Source organism: Octopus bimaculoides, chromosome 5 (genome assembly GCF_001194135.2).
Source record: "Octopus bimaculoides isolate UCB-OBI-ISO-001 chromosome 5, ASM119413v2, whole genome shotgun sequence".
In the NCBI taxonomy this organism is placed as follows: domain Eukaryota; kingdom Metazoa; phylum Mollusca; class Cephalopoda; order Octopoda; family Octopodidae; genus Octopus; species Octopus bimaculoides.
Genome location: NC_068985.1, coordinates 13892080 through 13899373, shown reverse-complemented (window position 1 = coordinate 13899373; position 7294 = coordinate 13892080). Strand labels below are relative to the sequence as shown.

General features: G+C 33.2%; 1 protein-coding gene across 1 annotated transcript in view; it reads left to right on the top strand.

Moving 5' to 3' along the window:
• The window catches only part of LOC106877224 (CD9 antigen), a 183587-nt gene extending 176708 nt beyond the window's left edge, over positions 1-6879 (top strand). The window contains exon 8 of the mRNA XM_014926084.2: positions 678-6879. The gene's annotated coding sequence lies outside the window, so the exon portion shown is untranslated. The remainder of the gene's footprint in view (positions 1-677) is intronic.
• The last annotated feature ends 415 nt before the right edge of the window (positions 6880-7294 follow it).

The window sequence follows — 7294 nt, the reverse complement described above, 5'->3', positions numbered from 1 at the left end:
TATGTATGTATGTATGTATGTATGTATGTATGTGTGTGTGTGTGTGTGTGTGTATAATTATATATGTGTATATATATATATTTCTCTAGCCCCTACTGATTTACTGGAACCATTTCATTTTATCTGACTTTTAACCAACAATCCCCTCTTGTTTTACTTTTTCCCTTAAACCTCACATTTTCATAGTTTTTCCTGCCCTCCATTCTCACTTATTTACCAGATCTTTTCACGTTTTAATCTGACCTTACTTTTCTCCCCTGACCTTGTTTACACATATTTATTAGAATATATATAACATCGTTTTTGTATTTTGTGTTGAAACAGATTTTGTTGTGTCTTGGAAGGTTTATTATACCAATAATAATAACACACACACACACACACACAGGTTCAATTTCACTTCTTTATAGTTAGTCAATTCGTTAGATGTCTAACCAACTAACTAATCTATTGTTTGTTTGAAGTGCTGGTTAAACAATCAATTGGTTGTTTGTAGGTCAAAGTTCTTTCATCACCATTTGTGACCTTTTTCGGTAACATGGTGACATTTAACCAATTGACTAACAATAAAGAAGTGAAATCAAACCTGTGTGTTATTATCATTGGCATCATGACCCCACCAAGACACAACACTGTTATATATAATATATACATATTTTTTTTTTTATTCCCAACAGGACTAATTTGCTGCTCCTCTTCTTTGTAACTGTTTCCAACTGGTCTGTTGTGTTTTCTTTGCTAAGAATATAAAGGAAAAAGAAAAAGAAAAAAAGCTTAAGATTTTTTTTTTACAAAAAAAAATTTAAAAAGAAAGTAAGAAAGAAGAAAATATGAAGAAAGAACCTACTGCAACAACTATAGCCACTTGAACAACAAAAACTACAAACAACAGCTTGTCATATATAAATAACAACATCATTGTTGATGACATTTCTTGTGGTTTTTTTTTTTTTTATTTATTTGTTTAATTTTTTGTTTAAATTGCAAATTCATGCAATGTTGTGTCCAGTAATAATTATAAGAAATGGAATGACTCCGAAAGAACTTTTTTTTACTCCTTTTTTTGTTTTTTTTTTACAATTACGAATTATATGTTTTTATAATCAACCAAATGAATTACTATAGCGTAAATAAATAAAATAAAATAAAATAAATAAATAAATAAATAAACTGAAAATGACAAGCAGGAAAGAAATTTCTAATTTTTAAATATTATTAAACTGTAGTCGATACCTTCGCCCTCTCACATGGTTGGTTTAAGGCCTCAAATGCTAAAACCACACAAGCATATTTTGATAGAGATCCATGCATTAAACATGGAACTCGTAACCAATGTACATCATGCAGACATGCAGAAATATTGTTATTCAACAGCAACTGACATAGTGATATAGTAATATTGCTATTTAGCAACACAAATAGATTTTAGTTAGCAACAAAATAAAATTGCTTTGCCGACCAACACAGTTTCGCTGCTTAGCAATACAATTCCATGACAACTTAACAATAGATAATAAAAGAACACAAAAACTATACAGTTTTCAGCACAAAACAATTTGTTGCTATACAACATAGAGTTCTTTCAGTAGCAACATAGGTCCAGCCACACGTTTAGCAACATAAAAAGCTATTTACTTAGTAATCGGAACAAGAAGCATATGGTTAGCAATAGAAACGGTTTTGGTGCCTTGTAGCACAGTCCTATCAGTTAACAACACAAAATCCCATTTGCCTAGCAACGCAACTTCTTGCTTAGCATTACAGTTCCATGACAACTTAGAAATGGTCTCAAGAAACCTATGGTTAGCACCAAGAAAAAACATTTTGTTCTCAACCAGCTCAGTGTTCTTTCTACTTAGCCACTCAACAACATAAAGCTATTCATTTTGCTTAGCAAGCAAAGACACAGTTCATTCAAAACATTAGCAACGTTGAGTCCTTTGCTGCCCTCCACCACCACTACCACTGCCACCACCACCACCACCACTACTACCACCACCTGGCTCAACTAATCCTAGATTCTTTTGGGTAACGGCCCTTCTCAAGACATCAAGATTGCTATTTTTATTTTTAATCATTTAGCATTCGGGTTATTCTATCAAATATAATGTTTATCTATTTGCATTCATATGAATTTATCATACATTATCTCATACCTTTGAGACTTCACTGATGTGATTGTTTATTTTTAGAATGACATTGTAGGGTAGGTGCAAGAGGCTGGATCTGGCCACTTTTAACATAAAACTGGTAGGAAATTTTAAGCCAAATATGGCTGTATTAAAAGCTAAAGGATTAAAAGGGCAGTGGATTGACAGAATCGTTCAAGCACCAGAAAAAATGCCTTGTAGTATTTGTTCTACTGTTTCTGAGTTCGAATCCCACTGAGGTCAACTTTATTTTTCATCCTTTGAGGTGAATGAAATAAAGAACCAGTCAAGTACTGAAGTCAGTGTAACCAATTAACTGCCCTTCCCCTCAAAATTGCTGATTTGGGGCCTAAATTGAAGTGGCAGCGTCATAGCGAATGAGCGTTATCTGAGGCATGGTTACTGATAGTTACTGCTAGTTGAAAATTATTACTATTGTTATTATTATTAATTATTATTATTATTATTATTATTATTATTATTGTTATTATTAAGGCAGTGAGCTGGCAGAATTGTTAGCACGCCAGGCAAAAATGCTCAGCAGCATGATGTCCATCTTTGCATTCTGAGTTCAAACTCTACCAAGGTCAGCTTTGCCTTTCATCTTTGCAGGGTTGATGAAATAAAGTACCAGTCAAGCATTGCAGCCAGCAGTGTAATCGACTAATCTCTTCCCCTAAAATCTCAGGCCTCGTGCCTACATTAAAAAAAGGATCATTATTATTATTACTATTATTATTATTATTATTATTATTATTATTATTATTATTATTACTATTATTATTTTAACTCAGGTTTTGTTGGAACTCCTGGAGTCTTATATGAGTAACAGTCTTGCTACCATCAGCCTGAGGTACCATGCTATCTGTTCTCTTCAATTATCCAATACTTTCCCCGATTATTATAATTATTATTATTATTATTATTATTATTATTATTATTATTATTATTATCATTATTATTATTGTTGGGGTCGATGTGATTGACTCATCACCTTCTCCCAAATTTCAGGCGTTGCGCCCACAGTAGAAAGGATTATTATTATTGTTGTTGTTGTTGTTAAAGCTGCAAGCTGGTAGAACTGTTAGTGTATCAGATAAAATGGTTAGTGGCATTTCTTTTTTTTTTTTTTTTTTTTTTTTTTTTTTTTTTTTTTTTTTTTTTTTTTTTGCATTCTGAGTTCAAATCCCACGCAGTTAACCTAGCCTTTCATCCTTCCAAAATCAATAAAATAAAGTACTCTGCTAGCATTAGGGTCAATGGTATCGACTAAAACCCTCCCCTCAAAAATACTGGCCCCTGTGCCTAAATCAGAAACCATTAATATTATTATTATTATTATTATTATTATTATTTATGTTTTGGCTTTGCTTTAATTTATACAAGCTGTACCCAGGTCACAACCAGAGATGTCATCATCACCATCATCATCATTATTATTGTTATTGTTGTAATTATTATTATTATTATTATTATTATTATTATTATTATTATTATTATTATTATTATTATTATTATCATTATTATAAGACGGTGAGCTGGCAGAATTGTTAGCACACCAGGCAAAATGCTTAGCGGTATTTTGTCTGCAGCTATGTTCTGAGTTCAAATTCCACTGAGGTTGACTTTGCCTATCATCCTTTCAGGGTCGATTAAAGAAGTACCAGTTACGCACTGGGGTTGATGTAATCAACTTAATCCCCACCACCAAGCTACCCTTGTGGCAAAAATTTGAAATCATTATTATTATTACTATTATTGTTGTTGTTATTATTATTATTGGTTGACCAGTCAGTCTCCTTATGCAAGAACAGGCAGCTGGTCTTCCTCTGCTCAGTGGCTATGGTGAGCGAAGTAGTGACATGTGAGTGGTTCAAAGTTCTAGGAATGGGGTTTTTCCTTTCTGGCTAAGCCCTCATCAGCTTTTTCAAGGACCACTTGAAGAGAGCAGTGGGAGTGGAGAAAGAAAGAGAGAGGCGCTGCCCTCTACTATGATTTAAGAAAGATGGGTAAGAATAGTGATTTTGATAAGTCTAAAATGGTTATACTCTGATTATGCAATTGTAAACAGGATACAAGAACCCAGGAGAGGGCATTTTGATGTCTTTGGTACATCAGAGCAAACCACACTTTGAGTAGGGTTTTTCCCTGAATTAATTTCAGTGGTTTCATCTCCCTTCTGGGGGAACTTTCCTTGTTGACATTATATTTTTATCTATTGCTTCTGTTGACTTCACTTTCTTATCATTTAATGTAAGCCCTCACCATGTTTCTTGTCGTTGTATGGTTTCTAATGTCTTGGGCCCCAACAGCTAATAAAAATGTAATTTACTACTACTACTATTATTATTATTATTATTATTAAAGATTAATTATAAACAACAAAAGCAGTATTAATACCAAAAAGTAATCTTTGTATCAAACTCAACATGGCCATCTTGTTAGACCATCAAATACTGCATTAGTCTTCAGGGATCTTTTCATTTTGGAGCTTGGTTCATAAAAGCACACACATAGATTGAGGTAAAATGAATTTCATCTGTCATGGGTGCTGGAATTCCCATATCATGTGACTTTGGTCTATTATTATTATTATTATTATCATCATCATTAATGAAGGTGGAGAGCTGGCGGAGTCGTTAGCACAGTGGACGAAATGCCCAGCAGTATTTCGCCCATCGCTACATTCTGAGATCAAATTCTGCTGAGGTTGACTTTGCCTTTCATCCTTTTGGGGGTCGATAAAATAAGTACCAGTTGTGCACTGGGGTTGATGTAATCGTCTTAACCCCATTCCCCAAAACTGCTGCCCTTGTGGCAAAATTTGAAACCATTATCATTATTATTATTATTATTATTATTATCATTATTATTATTATGGCAGTGAGCTGGCAGAACCGTTAGCATGCTGGACAAAATGCTTAGTGGCATTTCACCCGTTGCTACATTCTGAGTTCAAATTCTGCCGAGGTTGACTTTGCCTTTCATCCTTTCGGGGTCAATAAATTAAGTACCAGTGAAACACTGGGTCGATGTAATGGATTGATCCCCTCCCACAAATTTCAGGCCTTGCGCCTTTAGTAGAAAGGATTATTATTATTATTATTATTATGAAACAGAGGGTGGCAAATCTTGCCAACATCAATTTTGCCTTTTGTTTCTTTTAGGGTCAATAAATTAAAGTAACAGTTAAACATTGGGGTCAGTGTAATTGACTAACTCCCTTCTTCCCCACATTTTGGACCCCATGCCAAAATTTGAAATGGTTATTACCTGAATGTAGGACAATAGCAGAATTATTAATATTTTAGAAAAAATGCAGTATTTGTTCCATCTCTTCATATACTAAGTTCAAGCCCAGCTGAGGTCAACTTTACCCATTTTTTTTTTTCCAGGTTTGCAAAAATAAAGTATCGGTCAAGTTAAAGGGTCAGTAAAATCGACCCTTCCTTCTCCCTAAATTTTTGGTTTTGTTATAAATTATTATTATTATTATTATTATTATCAAAAATAATTATAACTGATATCTGGAAGTTATATCTGTGTTTTGCAATCTCATTTCTAATCCCTTCGAGATTAACTTTGGTTTTAATCCCTCTGAAGTCAATCAAATAAGATACTAGTAAAGTTGTGGAATTAGTAGTATCAACTAACTCCCTTTCACTTAACATTGCTGGGTTTGCACCTAAATTTGAACCAACTCTGTGGACATTGATAAATGAGTTCTAGCCAGGTTACTGTACCACATGGGCCATATTTGTCCATTTCAAGATTTTACCTTGGGTGGTTAAGAAGTTTGCTCCATGATCATGTGGTTCCAGTTTCAAACCTGCATGATACCTTGGGCAAATATCTTCTACCATACCCTTGGGTAAACCAGCATCTTGTTTTATATATATAGATGTATTAAACATGTATGTGTATGTGTATATATATGTATATTTTATTTGTGGATTCATATAGAAAAAATTTCCACAATGTTTAAGTGATCTAGACAATTACCAGCATTTTTAAGTGGATTGCTTGAAAATTGTGGGGAAATCTTTCCACATGAAACCATTGGTAGTATTGTTAGTCCACAAATATTCATCCACTAAATATGGTGTTGACCACTCATCTTCACTGTTCAATACTATCTTCTATATATATATATATATATATATATATATATATATGTGTGAATATACATACATACATACATACATACATACATACATACATACATACATGTAAATAAGTGAGTATCTTTTGCTGGTGTATATGATCAAGAAAAGTAAAACAATTGGTATCCTGTGGGCAAAGTCCCCCTGTGATATTTGCTATGCACTGAGTTACAGATACTCCCTTGTCATTCTTGCTATTATAAACCTGTAATCCATGGCATCATTATTTTCCAAATCAGATTTAAAGCACTCACACATAAAAAAAAAAATTCAAACCCACCTCAATATGAAAATTTTGCCTTATGCTTCATTGAAAGAAATCATTATTAGTTGAATATTCTAAGGAAATCTTCCAGAAGCCAAGTTATTGATGTTGTTGTTGTTGCTGTTATGTTATTGTTGTTGTTGTTGTTTAACCCTGGGTTAACCCTGACTGAATAGGCCTACGATCAGAGTCATTCCAGCTGTGACCATTTTGTACTTTTAAGGTTTTTTATATTTGAACTGCGTTGTCTAATATGATTATTCCTTACTTCAGACAATAAACAGGAATCATTTGAAGCAGATTTGGTTGCTACTTCTAACTCATTGAGCACTCATGTAAAATCTTCTTACATACTGGAAAACATGAGATTGGCAATACTATTGGCTTTGCAAAAGAAACAAAGTAACAAAATCCAATACCTCTCCACATATACAAACGTATATGGACACACATACTGCAAATGGCTTTACTATACAATATTTGTTAAATTATGCCTTGAGAAGAGAAAAACAAGTCACTGTATTTATTATGAATATCATCATTATTATAGAAATCTAACATTATTGGTGTTTTTCTAGTTATTGTCATGTTTGTGAACTACTATCAAACTCTGTTATAGCTATATCTTTTTCATAGACTATCAGGTCTGGATTCTTTTTGTATACACTACTCACACACACACACATACACACACACACACACACACACACACACAC